Source organism: Schistocerca nitens, chromosome 1 (genome assembly GCF_023898315.1).
Source record: "Schistocerca nitens isolate TAMUIC-IGC-003100 chromosome 1, iqSchNite1.1, whole genome shotgun sequence".
Classification (NCBI taxonomy): Eukaryota; Metazoa; Arthropoda; class Insecta; order Orthoptera; family Acrididae; genus Schistocerca; species Schistocerca nitens.
In genome coordinates this window covers 163,648,124-163,668,902 of record NC_064614.1, presented here as the reverse complement: position 1 = coordinate 163,668,902, position 20,779 = coordinate 163,648,124, and positions in this window count along the sequence as shown.

The window sequence follows — 20,779 nt, the reverse complement described above, 5'->3', positions numbered from 1 at the left end:
AACGAGACGCCACTATCCTTATTACACGATGCAAACTGCACCAACGCGAGCTGCAACAAGGCTCAATTTCTCTTCGCTCTCCTTAAAAGAGGTGTTTGTTGGTGGAAGTAAGGTCGTTCTGCAGTTTGTCGAAAATGCCTGTTCTCTAAACTTTCGCAATTTATTTTGGCGAAAAGAACGTCTACTTCTGTCTAGGGTTTCTCCCTAGGTTCACGGAGCATTTTCGTAACACTCGCCTGTTGATCGAACCCACCGGTAACGAATGTAGCAGTATGCGTCTGAACTACTTCAGTGTATCCCTAAAATCGTATCCTGTGGGGATCCCATACATTCGAGCAGCACTTAAGACAGGGTCACATAAATGTTCCCGAACACGGTCTTCCTTGTAGGTCAGCTACAATTCCATAGAAATCTGTCAATAAACTGAAGTCGACTATTTGCCTTCCTAACAACCCAAAAATATGAGGATGGTTTTAACACAAGCCGAAACCGGTCATAACAAACAAATGTTATTGCGTCCTCGACTGTTTTTCTTTAACCAAAGATAGAAACAAACGAAAATATACACTCTCAGACAAGAAGATTCAAGCACCCAGACAAGGAGGAGAGAACTAAATGAAACTTGTGTGATGATATTTCAGTCATTAATAATTGAAGGAAATTTACAAAGATCTTGGCAGTACGACGTTGCACTACCTCTGTCCTGGATTCATGCACTGATCCAGTTGGGAACGGTGTCATAAAGCTGTAGTATTCTCTCCTGAGGCAAACAAGCGCACAACTGTTGTAAGTGGTCCTTGACAACCTGGGTACTGGCGTTGGAACAGAGTTGACATCCACTTTGAAGATCTTACTGACCCCGGGAGTATTCCGCAGACAGCCCATAGAGACACACGCCATATGTAGACGAGCATTGCCCTGTTGAAAAATGCCACCACGATATTGTCGCACGATAAGTAACACATGAGGACGCGAGCTGTCCGCGACATTCCGTTGTGCTGTCAACTGTAACCTCAAGTCATACGGCACTGCACAAGGTGACTAGGAGTAACACCACAGTTGCTCTGCACAATATTGGAAGGATAGGATCTCTCCTCAGGTCACCACCATACTCACCGATGACTGGACTAGTGTAGAAACGTGATTCATCACTAAACAGAATGCGACGCCATTCATCAACAGCACATACTTTCAGGTCATGGCCCCACTTCATACGCAGCAATTTGTGTTGTGATGTTATCGGCAGCTTACGCATCAGATGGTAATTCCCTAGTCCGGATGCTGCTAGACTCCGAAAAATGGTGCGGGATAACAGAGAATGTCACAGTAAGTCCATTACTTATTCTCAGATGGCAAGCGCAGATTTGGTTACGATGTGCTTGGTGCACAGTATAGCGATCCTCCCTTGTGGTTGTCAGAAGTCGCCAACGGGAATATTGATGATTAGTATGCGTGCTCTCAAACGACCAACACTTAGTCGCTATCACACATGAATGCCACACAAAAACAGATACAGCAAGATTCGGTCAGGCATCCAAAAAGAAACCCACAATGATGTCTCTTTCTGGCACTGTCAGGAGCAGCTAACGCTGTCTCACAGTAGTACGTAAGCTTCCATGCCCTTCACAGTCATTTACTTCTGACGCTGTTCACGCCCATTGTACACTGTTGTTTTTGTGTTGTTCTGGTCTTGAGTCCAGAGGCCGGTTTGATGCAGCTCTCCATGCTACTCTATCCCGTGCAAGCCTCTTCATCTCCGTGTAACTACTGCGACTTACATCCTTCTGAATCTGCTTAGCATGTTCATCACTTGGTCTCCCTCTACCATTTTTACCTTCCAATACAAAATTGGTGATCTCTCGATGTCTCAGAACGTATCCTACCAACTGCTCCCCTCTTTTAGTCAAGTTGTGCCACAAACTCCTCTTCTCCCCAATTCTATTCAATACCTCCTCATTAGTTATGTGATCTACCCATCTAATCTTCGGTATTCTTCTGTAGCACCACATTTCGAATGCTTCTATTCTCTTCTTGTCTAAACTGTTTGTAGTCCACGTTTCACTTCCACACATGGCTATGCTCCATAAAAATACTTTCAGAAAGGGCTTTGCTGACACTTAAAGCTATGCTCGATGCTAACATATTTCTCTTCTTCAGTAATTCTTTTTTTGCCATTGCCAATCTACATTTTATATCCTCCCTACTTCGATCACCATCAGCTATTTTGCTTCCCAAATAGCAAACCTCATTTCCTAATCTAATTCCCTCAGCATCACCTGATTTAATTCGACTACATTCCATTATCGTAGTTTTGCTTTTATTGATGTTCATCTTATATCCTCCTTTCAAGATACATTCCATTCCTCTCAACTGCTCTTCCAGGTCCTTTGCTGTATCTGACAGAATTACAATGTCGTCTGCAAAGCTCAAAGTGTTTATTTCTTCTCGGTAGATTTTAATTCCTACTCCATATGTTTCTTTTGTTTCCTTTATGGCTTGCACAATATACCAATTGAACAACATTGGAGATAGGCTACAAACCTGTCTCACTCCCTTCTCAACCACTGTTTCCCTTTCATGCCCCTCGACTCTTATAACTGCCATCTGGTTTCTGTTCAAATTTTAAATAGCCTTTCGCTCTCTGTATTTTACCCCTGCCACCTTCGGAATTTTAAAGAAAATAATACAGTCAACGCTGTCAAAAGCTCTCTCGAAGTCTACAAATGCATTGTACATAAGGTGACAAAAGTCATGGAACAGCGTGATGCACATGTACAGGTGGTGGTGGTTGTATACACAAAAGATACAAAAGGGCAATGCATTGGTTGAGCTGTCATTTGTGCTCAGGTGATTCATGTGAAAAGATATCCGATGTGATTATGGCAGCATGACAGGTATTAACAGAATTTGAATGCGGATTGGTAGTTGAAGCTGGAGACATGGGACATTCCATTTCGTAAATCGTTAGTAAATTCAGTATTTCGAGACCTACTGTATGAAGAGTGTGCCGAAGATACCAAACTTCAGTCATTACCTCTCACCGCGGACACCGCAGTGGCCGACGCCTTCACTTGACGACCGAGAGCAGCGCCGTTTGTGTAGAGTTGTCAGCGCTAACAGAGCAGCAACACTGAGTGAAATAATCGCAGACACCAATGCGGGACGTAGGATGAACGTATCCGTTAAGACAGTGAGGCGAAATTTGGCGTTAATGGGCTATGGCAGCAGACGGACGACTTGAGTGCCTTTGGTTACAGCACGAAATCGCCTGCATCGCCTCGCCTGGGCAGTGTTGCACCCTAGACGACTGGAAAACTGTGGCCTGGTCAGATGAGCCCCGATTTCACCTGGACCCCACAGCTGTGCAAGCTGATGGTGGCTCCATAATGGTGTGGGCTGTCTTTACATGAAATGGAGCGGGTTCTCTGGTCTAGCTGTACCGATCATTGACTGGAAATGGTTATACTCGGCTAGCTGAATATTTCCAGCCTTTCATGCACTCTACGTTCCCAAACAACGATGGCCTGTAGCGCACTATAGTTGTTGACGACTGGTTTGAATAACGTTATGGACAATCAGAGCGAATGATTTGGCCACCCAGATCGTCCTACATAAACCCCTTAGAAAATTTGTGGGAAATAGTCCAGAGGTCACTTCATGCACAAAATTCTGCACCGACAACACTTTCGCAATTATGGATGGCTGTAGAGGCAGTATGGCTCAGTATTTCTGCTGGGGCCGTCCAGCCATGTCGAGTTTCTGCTCTACACCTGCCAAAAGGGGGTCCGACACGACACTAGGAGGTATCCCATGACTTTTGTCACATCAGTGTTACGTGACAACGTTGATTCACCTCCGAGCCTCCACACACGATACGTCCATTGTGATGCGGTATGCAGAAGCAGGACTCGCCCAAAAAGGCGACGTGGTGCCATTGCTGCATCGAGTGTAGCCATTACTGTGTCCAGTGTTTCCACTAGGTGCGCCAATGTGGTGCGCATCTCTCTGTTGTGCCGGGTCTAGGGTAGTTCAAATGGATCTGAGCACAATGGGACTTAACTTCTGAAGTCATCAACCTCCTAGAACTTAGAACTACTTAAACCTAACTAAACTAAGGACATTACACATATCCATGCCCGAGGCAGGATTCGAACCTGCGTCCGTAGCGGTCGCGCGGTTCCAGACTGTAGCGCCTAGAACCGCTCGGCCATTCCGGCCGGCAGGTCTAGGAAATCCACGACTGTGGTCGCTGTGGTTACATTCTTTGGTGCTCCAGACGCCATCACATTGTCCATGTGGGTACTTGATAGAGTAAATCCATTTCCTAATTAAGTGTATGTGACGTGGCTGTCCACTGATTCCATATTCGCATCAGAATCGTGACATCCCCACCAATGCGAGAAGCAGACTACAAGCCACAGTCTCGATGATCGACGATCCAGATGGTAGACGTTTTCCCCTCCCTACGAGCCAAAACACGAGCATCTCACAATCACCCAACAGTCAAATACAATTTCTGAATGAGAAACCCGCTTCATAACCCTACCTTGTACAGGGTGTCATAGAGAGTCGAACATTCTGAGATGTAGTAGTACCAACCAAAATAAGAAGAAGAAAAGTCCAGTAGGCATGGGTCCTGAAATGAATACTTTACGAGATCTGTAGCCGGCCTGTGTGGCTGAGCGGTTCTAGGCGCTTCAGTTTGGCACCGCGCGACCGCTACGGTCGCAGGTTCGAATCCTGCCTCGGGCATGGATGTGAGTGATGTCCTTAGGTTAGTTAGGTTTAACTAGTTCTAAGTTCTAGGGGACTGATGACCTCAGATGTTAAGTCCCATAGTGCTCAGAGCCATTTGAACCATTTATTTATTTATTTATTTATTGAGATCTGTACACTTACAGTGCCTGAAAACAAAAGTGTCCAAACCGGCTTTATTTCAAACTGTGCATCATTCATTACGCCAAAGGACAGAGGGAACCATTAGCAAGGCCGGAAGTCACGTAGAGCACCTCCTATATCGAGTGTAGTGATCTACACGAAGAAAAGTCCATTACATATGGGCCCGAAATAGTACACTCTCTGCAATCCACACACTTGTTCATAGCAGAGGTTCACCTGACGCCTACTCACGACACTCGATATAGGAGGTGCTCTGCGTGACTTCCGGCCTTGCTAATGGTTCCCTCTGTCCTTTGGCGTAATGAATGACGCACAGTTTGAAATAAAGCCGGTTGTTGTTGTAAGAGGTGGTATGCATTAAAGACGTGATCCCGCATTGTCTGTACATTGTTGACGTGGACTGAGTGGGCTAATACTTTTAAGTGTCCCCATAACCAAAAATCTAGGGGACTGGAGTCTGGGAAACGGGCAAACCAAGGTGTGGGGCCTCCCCTAGCAATCCGGTGATCCTGAAATGTCAGCATCAGATGTGGAGAAAATGTACTGGTGCGCCTTAGTGCGTAAAATATACCTGTAATCTTTGCTGACGTGGTTCACCCTCCGAGGAAGGTAATACATTAACAAGAAATTTCTACATCTACGAGTACATATATACTCCGCTAGCCACCAAGCGGTGTGTGGCGGAGGGCACAATTCGCGCCAAAGTCATATCCCTCTCCTCCCCCCCCCCCCCCCCCCGTTACGCTCGCGGATCGCGTGAGGGAAAAACGACTGTCTGGAGGCCTCAGTAGAGCTCTTATTTCCATTATCTTTGAATGATGATCATTACGAGATTTGAAAGTTGGTGGTAATAATATATGGTCTACATCCTCGGTGAAGATTGGATTTCGAAATTTAGTGAGCAGCACTTTCTGTTTATCGCGTCGTCTATCTGCAAGTGTGTCCCACTCCAAACTTTCTATGAGATCTGTAACGCTCTCGCGATGGCTAAATGTACCAGTCACGAATCTTGCCGCTCTTCTTTGGACCTTCTCAATCTCTTGAATCAGACCTAACTGGTAAGGGTCCCATACAGACGAACAATACTCTAAGGCTGGACGAAATAACGTATTGTAAGCTATTTCCTTTATTGAAAGACTGCATCGTTTCAGGATTCTACCAATAAATCGTTGACGTGTGTGTTTAATACAACTTCGGGTCTTCGGGTCAATACCACAGTGCCACGTCTTCTAGGCGATGACATCTCGATCGGCGAAAGGTTCAAGTCCAGGAAGGGAGGCATTTTCACAACGAACGATGGCAAGGGTAAACGAACCACTACCAGAATTTCCAGTAGCGACATCCAGAGTTCCATTTCCTCCAAGTTTATTCTCGAGGCTGATAATGTGTTTATAGACAGACATGCGGTGGCGGCGTTGACGATACACACGTCGACGAGGCATAGTGCTTCAATGCTGTTGCAGATAGAGCTCACAGCAGAATGATTCCGCTGGCGTGCACGGCCCGCTTATATAGAAGACGAGTGACCTTGATTACGTAACGCGCTGATAACGGACTTAGACTCTGCAGGCTCCATTTAATCTTTTTGGTAAGACGTATGGCTCAGATAATTAATCACCAAGAACGCCTATCCATACGTTGATGGGAAAACGATGTTGATACTCTCTTTCGCAACTGCATAGAGATTTTCATCAGACCACACGTGCTTGTTATGAAAATTCACAACGCCACCTCTTATGAAACCCACCTCGTCGGTAAATAGAATCTTCGACGAAAACAATGGATCTGCAGCACACTTCTGCAAGAGCCATTGACAGAACTGCAGGTTGCTACCATGGCCTTCTTACCTGATGTGCTGAAGGTGGTATGGATCCAGCAATTTCTCAAGTATTAAATGAAATTATCGTATGGCATTATTGGCAGGGAGACTCCAGTAGTACCGCCCAAACAAGAGAGCCTTCTGCTGCTGCCAATCGTCGTATACTGGTTCCAGGTGACTATATTAAGTATATCACGAGGTCCTCCAAGTAACCGAGGCCGTCCAATGTTCACCCTGTAGGGTATTAGGGAACTTGTGTCGTTAAGGCACTGAAAACCTCGGCCAAGCTCATCAGATGATACTTTGCGACTTGGATATTTCTCCGCATAGAGGGCTAGAGCTCGCAGGCTTCTTCCGTTAGCGAATCCATAACAGAAATTCATATCCCCACCATTTGTGATGTAGTACGCTTCCGTTGTTAACATGTGGAAGAGAGGAGAAAATGTACTTGACCATTCGTGTACAGGACAATACAAACACCACAGTAGCAGTAAAATATAACATTTACGCCATTTTTGTAAGTAAATACGACACGATACATAGCCGCCGTTTCAAGAAATTTACTGTACAACAAAACACACACACACACACACAAACAAGACAAACTACAATGCCTGCAACATAAGGCATACAACACAACTATCTGTAGACTACCCAATGCTAAGACTGTTATGTACAGTAGAATATGTTGATACCTAAAGACACATACAATAGGGAACCATGTTCACGTATCGCCGAGGCAACGATTACGCCCATACAGTATTTGTTTCCCCGATGTTTTCGTTGTCTGTTTCGAAGGTCCAAACGTCTTCTACCCACTACGGACAATTGAGCTCAGAAAGTATGCGTTTCCACACCGACTTTTATTCGACTTGTTTTCTTGTTTCGACGGTTACGATCACCTCTGAAAATATTCGACACTTTTTAACGCCCTGTGTATTGGATTTATATGGTTTTTTCCTTCCTACTTTGTGCAGTCGCACTGAATTTCTAAACGTATGCACATAAAATCATGTAGTACACTTCATCCAGTTTTCACATCTGTCAAATGGTGATTCTGGACACCAGTGTACGCCCGTTGATAATAACAGCTAACGCTCTGCACGGATACACTCAGGTGAACCAAGTGAGAGATAAGACACTATTCTGCGTTCACTTGTGTGTGCACATACTGCAGTGAAGTGAAGATCGAGTGTCTGCCTAGAGTGATGGACCTCCCGCCAGCGCTCCCTCTCCAGAATACGCCGTACCGTACGTACAAATGAGGCGAATCCGTGTCCGGGGCCCCCGACCAGACCTTTCACCGGCCAAATGCCACACTGCGCCGCTGGTAGCGAGAACCGTGTCAATGTCTGAAGCCTCGACTCAAGCTGCGACTCCGGTGGGAAAGCGTGAAACCGTCGACACACGGTAGGCTTCGCCTCCCATTAGCCAGGCGATCCGCCGCGGCTCCTTGCTTGCTGCGTTTGCTCAAGCAGCGAGGAGTGTTTTAGTCTCGTCGCTACTCCTCCGGTAGCATTCGGATTCATGCTTAGGTTCGGAAGGGCAGGTAGAGTATTTCCATATCATTTATGGACATAAGAAGGGCAATTCTGAGTGCAAGGGGAAGTAAGATGTCCACAATTATGAAAAATGATCATACACAGAGATATGAGTAATCGGTCAGTACCTACAAACATCAAATGTAAATAATAATGTGGCAAATAAGGAGAGACAAGTTCGCATAAAAAAAGGAAAATGTTACACATGCCGTCCCCCATCGTTACTAATTTGCATTCCGAAAAATGTTGCTTTTCCGCTTAGTACTCCACTTCCCTTAAGCTAAAACCACTGTCCGACGTTTCATTGACAGTGAAGGCAATAAATATTGACTGTATGAATAGGAGAAAAGCACAACAGAGATAAAGCGTCTCTGAGATAGTCAGTCTCGGACTAGTAAGTTCCTCATGATCTTGTTTCTCTTTTTTACGATTCAGTTCTATTAATTAAAACAGAACACAAAGTCTTTTCTTAAAGATTATTTTTTATTCTTGTTGTACAGCTTTTTGAAAAGATCAAGGCGAATTAATTCAGCACAATAATATTTGTTCTCAAAGCAGCAGAGTTCGTTTCTTAAGTGCAACAGCTTCCACTGCATCTCACGTCAGTATTCTCTTTGGATTAAAATTTCAAATCGCTCTCTCTACGAATACTTCCTTTCTGCTTCGCCTCGAACTTCTGTAATGTCATACAATGCAAGCTTCCATGGCCTGTATTTACACTGTTCGTGATTTGTGTTTTATCGGCATTACGCCATGGTCCAAACGATGTTTCTGTGTCTAACTATTCGTCGTCCAAATCAAACACCCTGGCTGTACCCGTAGAAGAGAGAGAATTAATGTATTATGAAAGCCGACCGGTGTGGCCGAGTGGTTCTAGGCGCTTCAGTCTGGAATCGCGCGACCGTTACGGTCGCAGGTTCGAATCCTGCCTCGGGTATGGATGTCGTGATGTCCTTAGGTTGTTTAGGTTTAAGTAGTTCTATGTTCTAGGGGGCTGATGACCTCGGATGCTAAGTCGTATAGTGCTCAGAGCCATTTGAACCATTTGTTATGGAAATATTACGAAAACCTTCCACAAAATTTTATGAACTACATATCTCAACTGATTTTTCTGTAATGCATACCTATCATGTCTACTTCAACTTTCTAGGCGGACAACTATTCAACTCCCATCGTCACTCTTCGAGAATGATGCCATGCACCCCTCCCCTCGCCCTTCTTGTCGTATGAAGGTGTCTGATTGGCTTTTTCATTTTTATGACAAAATACTGAGCTTTAAATTGGAGTGTAGCACAACTAGCTTAGAAGCTCTCCACTAGCCTATTTATAAGCAAGTGGCGAGGCTTAAGTGGCTTAAGAAGGAGTTCAAAAATGTCTCTGGTGAGTAAAATACTGTGCTGTTATTGAGAGACCAAAATAAAGAGTGTTGGCTTGGATGCTCTTTGATTGACATATGATGTCGTCATGGGTTTGTCCCTGCCCCTGCATCTAGTCCACCCAAAGTTTAAAAATCAGACACTGACTAACATGTGATACTGTAGCGATGTTTTGTTTCAAATAGTTGAACAATGTGCATGGGCTACCCGTAAAGTAGTCTGTGTTTTCATATAGCGTAGGAGGTAGTGAGTGTACAGTGTCTTCATTCCACTAACACACGTAGCAGTTCAGTGTTAGAGCTACGACAGCGATACATGCAGAGTGCATCCCGTTCGCCTAAATTATCATTGCAATTGAATACCCCGCTAAACGTGAAACCCGTTTTCTAATACGATTTAATTAGGTAAATTCGAGATCATATGGAGTCTCAGAGACAGTCGTTCTTCCCGTGCATCGTACTCGATTGGAACAGGAAAGTGGAGAAATGATAACTACCGCCAAAAGTGCCCTCTGCCACATTCCGTGAAGAGGCCTATGGAAGATAGATGTGTAACAGCAGCACCACACTTTCTGCGGATGCAGAGGAACATTTGCCAGTCACATACGATGTTACATTCTACGACACAAGTGGGATCAAGGATGTATACCACTTGACACTAGACACATCAAAAAAAGTTTTTCATGATACCGGTTCCCAGAACTCCTGAATATAAACGTTGACTGTGGACACTGTATCACAGACACAGTCCCTTTGACTGTTCAGAGATGTCATTAAACCTGCCCAAAGATGTCGACAAGCCTATTAGACGGGGAGGGTCCGACAGCCGATCAGTTCCAGTCATTCCACCAGGAAGGAGGTTCACGGCTCGTGTTGTCTGTAGTTCAACCATGCCTAGACGGTCACTATCGCGGTTCGATCGCATCCGCATTGTTACTTTGTGCGAGGAAGGGCTCTCAACAATGGAAGTGTACAGGCGTCTCGAAGTGAACCAAAGCAATGTTGTTCCAACTTGGAGGAGATACAGAGACAGGAACTGTCGATGAAATGCCTCGCTCAGGCCGCCCATGGGATACTACTGCTGTGGATGACCGCTACCTACGGATTATGGCTCGGAGGAACCCTGACAAAAACGCCACCATGTTGAATAATGCTTTTCGTACAGCCACAGGACGTCGTGTTACGACTCAGACTGTGCGCAGTAGGCTGCCTGATGCGCACCTCCCGACGCCATGTCGAGGACCAGCTTTGCAACCACGACACCATGCAGCGCGGTACGGATGTACCCAACAACATGCCGAATGGGCTGTTCAGAACTGGCATCACGTTTTCTTCACCGATGAGTGTCGCACATGCCTTCAACCAGACAATCGTCGCAAACATGTTTGGGGGCAATCCGGTCAGGATGAACGCCTTAGACACACTGTTAAGCGAGTGCAGCAATGTGGAGGTTTCCCGCATTTTTTGGGATGGCGTTATGTGGGGCCGACGTACGCCGCTGGTGGTCATGGAAGGCGCCGTCACGGCTGTACGATACGTGAATGCCATCCTCCAACCGATAGTGCAACCATATCGGCAGCATATTGGCGAGGCATTCGTCTTCATGGACGAGAATTCGCGCCCCCATCGTGCACATCTTGTGAATGACTTCCTTCAGGATAACGACATCGCGCGACTAGAGCGGCCAGCATGTTCTCCAGACCCTACCGAACATGTCTGGGATAGATTGAAAAAGGCTGTTAATGGACGACGTGACCCACCAATCACTCTAAGGGATCTACGCCGAATCGCCGTTGAGGAGTGGGACAATCTGGACCAATAGTGCCTTGATGAACTTGTGGATAGTATGCCACAACGAATACAGGCATGCATCAATGCAAGAGGACGTGCTACTGGGTATTAGAGGTGCCAGTGTGTACAGCAGTCTGGACTACCACCTCTGAAGGTCTCACAGTATGGTGGTACAGCATGCAATGTGTGGTTTTCATAAGCAATAAAAATGGCGGAAATTATGTATATATTGATCTATATTCCAATTTTCTGTACAGGTTCCGGAACTCTAGGAACCGAGGTGATGCAAGACTTTTTTATGTGCGTATTTCTTGCAATATTATTTCCGGAACGTCTGCTTTGTTTAAAAGTACTAACATACCTCTAAGTGGAAACGCATGCATCTAGATAAAAACATTTCCCCAAACAACGGCTTTATGCATCTCCACTGGTTATGTAAAACTGAGGACTTTGTTTGTTAACATCTCTTGTCAAAGACCTTTTTATCTTTTTTTTTTCTTTTTTTTTCCCTTTAAGCAAAGTCCACCATCAGTATATATCTACAATAACCTACTTCTTTAGCAATCGCTAATCAAGTACACGCTGATCTAGGTTAGTAAACATGAACCCCGCCTGGTCTGCGCGTGAGGTGTACCTGACAATTAAAGCTGGAGTGCTTTGCGATCGGAGATAACGTTGACGAACGAGAACCGTGCGACGTATCAGATCGTTTCTGAGCATTCACGAAGCACAAGGGAACCGTGTTAGTGGGCTGCAGGTCGGGGGCACGTGACCCGTATGACTAGCGCTTCAGAGAAGCGCAGTCGACGCTCCCATTACAGTGTGCACAAGTGGAAGGAGATTTAAGTAGTGATGAGTCAGGATAGATGACGTAGCAAGAAGACGAATTTCGTTTCCCTGTTTATAAACGGGGAGAACACTACGGTGACTTGAGAAGGTTGTGACATTTTTTAACGCCAAGCCTTGTACGTTGTGCAACAGTCTGGAGGCTGTAAACTCCCCCTCCATTTCTATAGTTCATTTAATCTGAAGGCCGTCTGATGTTCAGAAGGGAAACAACTTATAGACACGCGGAAAGGATCGTGTGCCTACTGCTTGCCACGCGCCTGCAATTAACTGCCGCACAAAACACTAATAACTAGTAATGACAAGGATCCTCTGCAATAAAAGATGCTTTACGTTGACCGAATATATTAATCTTCAAACAATGGAACGCGCCTGACTATGTCATTCTCATTTACACTGATACAATCCACAAATCAAAATCCGTTTACTCCAGGAAATCACATTTTTTTAATTTTCTGTTCAGTACTAATATGAATGCAAATATAGTAATCAAAAGCAAACCTCCGCCTTCTGGCCCAGAGGGGATAATCGGGACCGACCGACCGTCGTGTCGTCCTGAGCGAATGCCGTTATTTTTATGTGGTATGAAGCGGCGGTATCGGCTTTCTAGACGTCGGAGGCGATACTTCTAACGTAGGGTTGCCTCATTAAATTTACAAAATTACGTAACTTTGCTTGGCGAAGGAATTAGCTGAGTTGAGAGTTGGGAGTGAAAAGAATAAAACACTTAAACATTTAAACATGATTGCAAGTAAAAACTTTCGACAAATTTTTGTTACCTTTAATTCCTTGGTAAATATCATTGCGTATTGTAAACTTCAAATTACAGCGAATGTATGGTTCTACCTTTGACGTAACGACTCAGTTTGTTTCTAGCGTCACACCATACAGACTGACTACGTAACCGTTGCGAAGTTTTATTTGATATTCGGATCTCTTCGTATAAACTACATTTATCAATGCCTTCTTCAGTACTCACCATCTTTGAGATGATCAGTCAAGGTTAAGACTGAAACATGCGCTGGTTGACAACAGCCCACCAAAAGTTTACTGAATTGAATTTGTACTTCAACAAAGAAATTAGTGATACGAATGCAGTTTTAAAAATATCGAACCATTCATATTTCGGTACCGAACACTGAACACGGGGTTACAATACCGAACAGTAGGGTAATAAATTTGCCAACACATTCCTGGCAGTAACTGGAATCTTATCCAGGTCCTCCAACAAAAAAAGTTTTGCATCACCCCGCTTCTCAGAACTCCTGAACATAGACGTTGACTGCGGATATTGTGTCACAGACACAGTCCCTTTGACTGTTCAGAGATGTCACTAACAAGGGAACCTCCCCATCGCACCCCCCTCAGATTTAGTTATAAGTTGACACAGTGGATAGGCCTTGAAAAACTGAACACAGATCAATCGACAAAACAGGAAGAAGTTGTGGGGAACTATGAAAAAAATTAGTAAAATATACAAACTGAGTAGTCCATGCGAAGATAGGCAACATCAAGGACAGTGGGAGTCAACGAGCGCTGTGGTCCCGTGCTTAGCGAAAAAAGCTACGGAACAAGAGGTCCTAGGTTCAAGTCTTCTCTCAGGTGAAAAGTTTAATTTTTTATTTTCACTTTATGTGACAAAATCTTATGTTTTCAACACTTTTTTGGGAGTAATTATCACATCCACAGGAAAACCTAAATCGGGCAAGGTAGAAGAATCTTTTTACCCATTCGCTAAGTGTACAAGTTAGGTGGGTCGACAACATATTCCTGTCATGTGACGCACATGCTGTCACCAGTGTCGTATAGAATATATCAGACGTGTTTTCCTGTGGAGGAATCGGTTGAACAATGACCTTGCGATCAAATGTTTTCGGTTCCCATTGGAGAGGCACGTCCTTTCGTATACTAATCGCACTGTTTTGCGGTGCGGTCGCAAAACACAGACACTAAACTTATTGCAGTGAACAGAGACGTCAATGAACGAACGGACAGATCATAACTTTGCGAAAATAAAGAAAGTAAAATTTTCAGTCGAGGGAAGACTTGAACCAAAAACCTATTGTTTCGCAGCTACTCATACTAACCACGGGACCACGGCGCTCCTGACGTCATATTCTCCTTGATGTTACATATGTTGCGCATGGACTACTCAGTTTGTATATTTTACTAATTTTTTTTCATAGTTCCACACAACTTCTTCCTGTTTTTTCGATTGATCTGTGTTCAGTTTTTAAAGGCCTATCCACTGTGCCAACTTATAACTAAATCTGAGGGGGGTGCGATGGGGAGGTTTCCTTGTAAGAACGCCCAAAGATGTAAACAACCATGCATGAGCAGCGCCTATTAGACGGTGGGGTCCGACAGCCGATCAGTTCCAGTCATTCCACCAGGAAGGAGGTACACGGCTCGCGTTGTCTGTAGATCAACTATGTGTAGGCGGTAAACAACACGGTTCGATGGAGTTTTCATTGTTACTCTGTGCCAGGAAGGGCTCTCAACAAGGGAAGTGTCCAGGCGTCTCGGATTCTACATCTACATCTACGCGATTACTCTGCTATTCACAATAAAGTGCCTGGCAGAGGGTTCAATGAACCACCTTCAAGCTGTCTCTCTACCGTTCCACTCTCGAAAGACACGCGTAAAAAACGAGCACTTAAATTTTTGCCGGCCGGTGTGGCCAAGCGGTTAAAGGCGCTTCAGTCTGGAACCGCGTGACCGCTACGGTCGCAGGTTCGAATCCTGCCTCGGGCATGGATGTGTGTGATGTCCTTAGGTTAGTTAGGTTTAAGTAGTTCTAAGTTCTAGGGGACTGATGACCTCAGATGTTAAGTCCCATAGTTCAAAAAAAATGGCTCTGAGCACTATGGGACTCAACTGCTGTGGTCATCAGTCCCCTAGAACTTAGAACTACTTAAAACTAACTAACCTAAGGACATCACACACAGCCATGCCCGAGGCAGGATTCGAACCTGCGACCGTAGCAGTCGCACGGTTCCGGACTGCGCGCCTAGAACCGCGAGACCACCGCGGCCGGCTAAGTCCCATAGTGCTCAGAGCCATTCACTTAAATTTTTCTGTGCGAGCCCTGATTTCTCTTATTTTATCGTGATGGTCATTTCTCCCTATGTAGGTGAGTGTCAACAGAACGTTTTCGCAATCGGAGGAGAAAACTGGTGATTGAAAATTCATGAGAAGATTCCGTCGCAACGAAATACCCCTTTGTTTTAATGATTGCCACTCCAATTCACGTATCATGTCTGTGACACTATCTCCCCCATTTCGCGATAATACAAAGCGAGCTCTCCTTCCTTGAACTTTTTCGATGTCATCCGTCAATCCCTGCCGATGCGTATCCCACACCGCACAGCAGTATTCCAGGACAGGGCGCACAAACGTGTTGTAAGCAGTCTCTTTAGTAGACCTGTTGCACCTTCTAAGTGTTCCACCAATGAATCCCAGTCTTTGGTTTGCTCTACCCGCAATATTATCTATGTGATCGTACCAATTTACGTTATTTGTAATTGTAATCCCTAAGTATTTAGTTGAATATACAGCCCTCAGATTTGTGTGACTTATCGCGTAAGCGAAATTTAGCTGATTTGTTTTAGTACTCATGTGAACAACTTCACACTTTTCCTTATTCAGGGTCAATTGCCACTTTTCGCACCAAACAGATATCTTACCTAAATCATTTTGCAAGTCGTTTTGATCATCTGATGACTTTACAAGACGGTAAATGACAGCATCATCTGCAAACAATCTAACACGGCTACTCAGACTGTCTCCTATGTCGTTAACATAGATCAGGAACAATAGAGGGCCTGTAACACTTCTTTGGGGAACGCTGGATATTACTTCTGTTTTACTCGATGACTTCCGTCTAACACTACGAACTGACCTTTCTGACAGGAAATCACGAATCCAGACGCACGACTGAGGCGATACTCCGTAGGCACACAGTTTGGTTAGAAGACGCTTGTGAGGAACGGTGTCGAAAGCCTTCTGGAAATCTAAAAATATGGATCAATTTGACATCGCCTGTCGATAGCAGTTATTACTTCATGAGTATAAAGAGCTAGTTGTGTTTCACAAGAACGATATTTTCTGAAACCGTGCTGACTATGTGTCAATAAAACGTTTTCTTCGAGGTACAGTATGTGTTCCAAAACCCTACTGCAAATCGACGTTAGTTGTATAGGTCTGTAATTCAGCGGACTACTTCCCTCTTTGGGTATTGTGTGACTTGTGTAATTTTCCAGTCTTTAGGTACGGATCTTTCTTTGAGCAGGTTGTTGCATATAATTGCTAAATATGGAGCTATTTTATCAGCATACTCTGAGAGGAACCTGACTGGTATACGATCTGGACCGGAGGCGTTGCCTTTATTAAGTGATTTAAGCTGCTTCGTTACTCCGAGGATATCTACTTCTATGTTTCTCATCTTGGCAGTTATTCTTGGTTGGAATTCAGGTATGTTTACTTCGTCTTCTTTGGTGAAGGAGTTTCGGAAAACCGTGTCTAACAACTCTGCTTTAGTGGCACTGTCATCAGTGACTTCACCGTTGTTATCGTGCAGTGAAGGTAGTGATTGCGTCTTGCCACAGGTGTGCTTTATATGTGACCAGAATCTCTTTGGGTTTTCTGCCAGATTCCGAGACAGAGTTTCATTGTGGAAATTACTAAAATTATCTCGCATTGAAGTACGCGCCATATTTCTAACATCTGTAAAACTTTGCCAATCTTGGGGATTTTGCGTTCTTTTAAATTTGGCATGCTTTTTTCGTTGCTTCTGCAACAACGATCTGACCCGTTTTGTGTACCATGGGAGATCAGCACCATCACTTATTAACTTATGTGGTATATATCTCTCATTTTCAGTCGACACTATCTCTTTGAAAACATTCCACAACTTTTCTACACTTACATGATCAGATCGAAAGGAGTGAAGACTGTCTCTTAAAAAGGCGTTAAGAGCATTTTTATCAGCTTTTTTAAATTTCTTTTTGATGTTTGTAGGTGTTACGGTATTCAAGGTATTCGCCTAGCAGCAACTGCCTTGTGGTCGCTAATCCCTGTATTCGTCACAATACTCACTATTTGTCCAGGATTAATTGTTGCTAAAAGGTCAAGTATGCTTTCGCAACCATTTACGCTTCGAGTGGGCTCATGAACTAATTGTTCAAAACAATTTTCTGTGAAAGCATTCAGTACAATTTCGGATGACGTTTTATGCCTGCCGTCTGCTTTAAACGTATAATTTTTCAAGTATATCGAAGGTAGATTAAAGTCACCACCGACTATAATTCTATGAGCGGGGTACTTATTTGAAATGAGACTCAAGTTTTCTTTGAACTGTTCAGCAACTATTTCTTCTGAGGCGGGGGGGGGGGGGGGGGGGGGGGGTTCGATCCTCTGACAGCAACAAATACTCCACCACCAACTGTATTTAATCTATCCTTTCTGAACACTGTTAGTTCGTTTGAAAAAATTTCGACTGAACATATTTCCGGCTTTAGCCAGCTCTCTGTACCTACAACTATTTGAGCTTCAGTGCTTTCTATTAGGACTTGGAGCTCCGGTTCTTTCCCAACACAGCTACGACAATTTACAACTACAGTACCAATCGTTTCTACAACTACCTTACTATGTTTTACCTGCCCACTTTTAGACGGGCGTCCCTTCTGTGGTTCCCTGAGACCCTCTAACCTAAAAAAACCGCCAGGCCCCTTCCACACAAACCCCGCTACCCACGTAGCCGCCCCCTGTGTGTAGTGAACTCCTGACCTATTAAGCGGACCCAGAAACCCCCCACCAGGGAATCTGCAGCCTACACGGTCAGAGAGCCGCCTGAGCCTCTGATTCAGACCCTCCACTCGGCTCTGCACCAAAGGACCACAGTAAGTTCTATCGACGATGCTGCAGATGGAGAGCTCAGACTTAATCTCGGAAGCAAGACTGGCAATCTTTACCATTTCCCCTAGCCGCCCGAAACCATACAGAATCTGCTCCGATCCAAAGCGACACACGTCATTGGTACCGACATGAGCCACCACCTGCAGTTGGCTGCACCCTGTACTCTTCATGGCATCCGGAAGCACCCTTTCCACATCCGGAATGACTCTCCCCGGAATCCACACGTTCACACTGGCTTCCTTCCCTTCCTTGGCAGCCATGTTCCTAAGGGCCCGATTATGCGCCTACCGTTGGAGCTCCCAATTACCTGCAAACCCACCCTATGTGAATGCCCAGACCTTGCAGGCCGAGAAGCTTCCTCTGGAACAAGGTGGACGACTGCATCCGGCTCACAGACAGCGCCAGCGACAGACAACGCCCAAAATCTGTTCGTCAAACGAACCGGGGAGGCCTTACGATCGGCCCCTCGGAAAGTTTCTCGCTGCCTGCCAGACTGTCGATGACATGCGTCGCTCAGGCCGCCCAAGGGCTACTATTGCAGTAGATGACCGCTACCTACGGATTATGGCTCGGAGGAACACTGACAGCAAACCCGCCATGTTGAATAATGCTTTTCGTGCAGCCACAGGTCGTCGAGTTACGATTCGAACTGTGCGCAATAGACTGCATGATGCCCAACTTGACTCCCGACGTCCAAGCCGAGATCCATCATTGCAATCTCGACACCATGCAGCGCGGTACAGATGGGCCCAACAACATGCCGAATGGACCGCTCAGGATTGGCATCACGTTCTCTTCACCGATGAGAGTAGCATATGCCTTTAACCAGACAATCGTCGGAAACCTGTTTGGAGGCAACCCGATCAGGTTGAACGCCTTTGACACACTGTCCAACGAGAGCAGCAAGGTGGGGGTTCCCTGCTGTTTTGGAGTGGCATTGCGTGACGCCGACGTTCACCGCTGGTGGTTATGGAAGGCGCCTTAATGGCTGTAAGATACGTGAATGCCATCCTCCGACCGATAATGCAACAATATCGGCAGCATATTGGCGAGGCATTCGTCTTCATGGACGACAATTCGCGCCCCAGTCGTGCACGTCTTGTGAATGACTACCTTCAGGATAACGACATCGCTTGACTAGAGTGTTCATCATGTTCTCCACACATGAACCCTATCGAACATGCCTGGGATGGACTGAAAAGAGCTGTTTATGAACGACGTGACCCACCAACCACTCTGAGGGATCTACACCGAATCCCCGTCCAGGAGAGGGACAATATGGACCAACAGTGCCTTGATGAACTTGTGGATAGTATGCCACGACAAATACAGGCCTGTATCAATGCAAGGGGACGTGCTACTGGGTATTAGAGATACCAGTGTGTACAGCAATCCGGACCACCACCTCTGAAGGTCTCGCTGTATGGTGGTACAACATACAATGCGTGGTTTTCATGAGCAATAAAAAGGGCGGAAATGATGTTTATGTTGATCTCTATTCCAATTTTCTGTACAGGTTCCGGAACTCTCGGAACCGAGGTGATGCATAACTTTTTTTGGTGTGTGTGTAGTAGTGAGTTGTGCTCGCCACTGAGCTGCAGAGTAGGACAATTATAATAAGGTCGTCTACAAATTATTCCATGTGCCGATGACTACGCTAAAAATGACTATTCATACGAATCGCCTAAGTTTATATCTCGTCCTCTAAATTTACATCTGTTCAACGCTGCAGATGCTCCTATTCACATCTTGCAATTAACCATTATGTATCAGATAATCGTCATCATCTTCCACGTCAGGGATTGGGCCTTTTGGTCTGTTCCGTATCCTTCAAAACTGATCAAACCATCTCTTCATTGGTCTTCCGAAAGATCTTTTGCCTCTTGGTTTACATTTATCGTTTTAGTGATTGTTGCATCTTGCATACTCTTTATGTACCTTTCCATTTTATCTGATGTCATTTTATTGTGTCAGTTATGTTTTCCATGTTGATCCCAGCCCGAATGTCGTCATTTCCGTTTTTATCCAATAGAGAGCATATCTAAGAAAGCTAATTTCACATGCTTCTATTCTCTTCTCATATCTCTTCTAAAGAGTTCAGTTTTCGCACCATGGAGCGATGTCGGTGGAGCCGTAACATTATAGAAATTCAGTAATCTCTGTGGACTTGCGCCCCTCAATATAACTGCTTAAGTGTTTCCCACCTTACCTTCCTTGGGTCCGTTTGCACGCGACTCTGAGCGCAGATATTAACTTAGTCGACCTCAACTTCTCGCTGCAAAATCACTACGGACCCTGTATTCTCGCTACTGCAAACATGGATGGCGCGACATGACAATGCTACAATCGCCAGGAAAGAAGCACAACAGCAAAAAATAATGGAAAGAAATGCTCGCTTACAAGCGCATACTAAGCCAAAGAGGATAAGTGTGAAACCAACTCAGCGCTTTCGAGGTGGATCTTTACTTCTTTATTTAAATCTCTCATTCTTTCGACAGAACTCATGGTCTGTTCCGTATTGCTCTGTCTCGTGCAACTCTTTCTATTATTGAGTAATTCATCCTCTAAGTCTGTTATTCACTGATGAGCCCA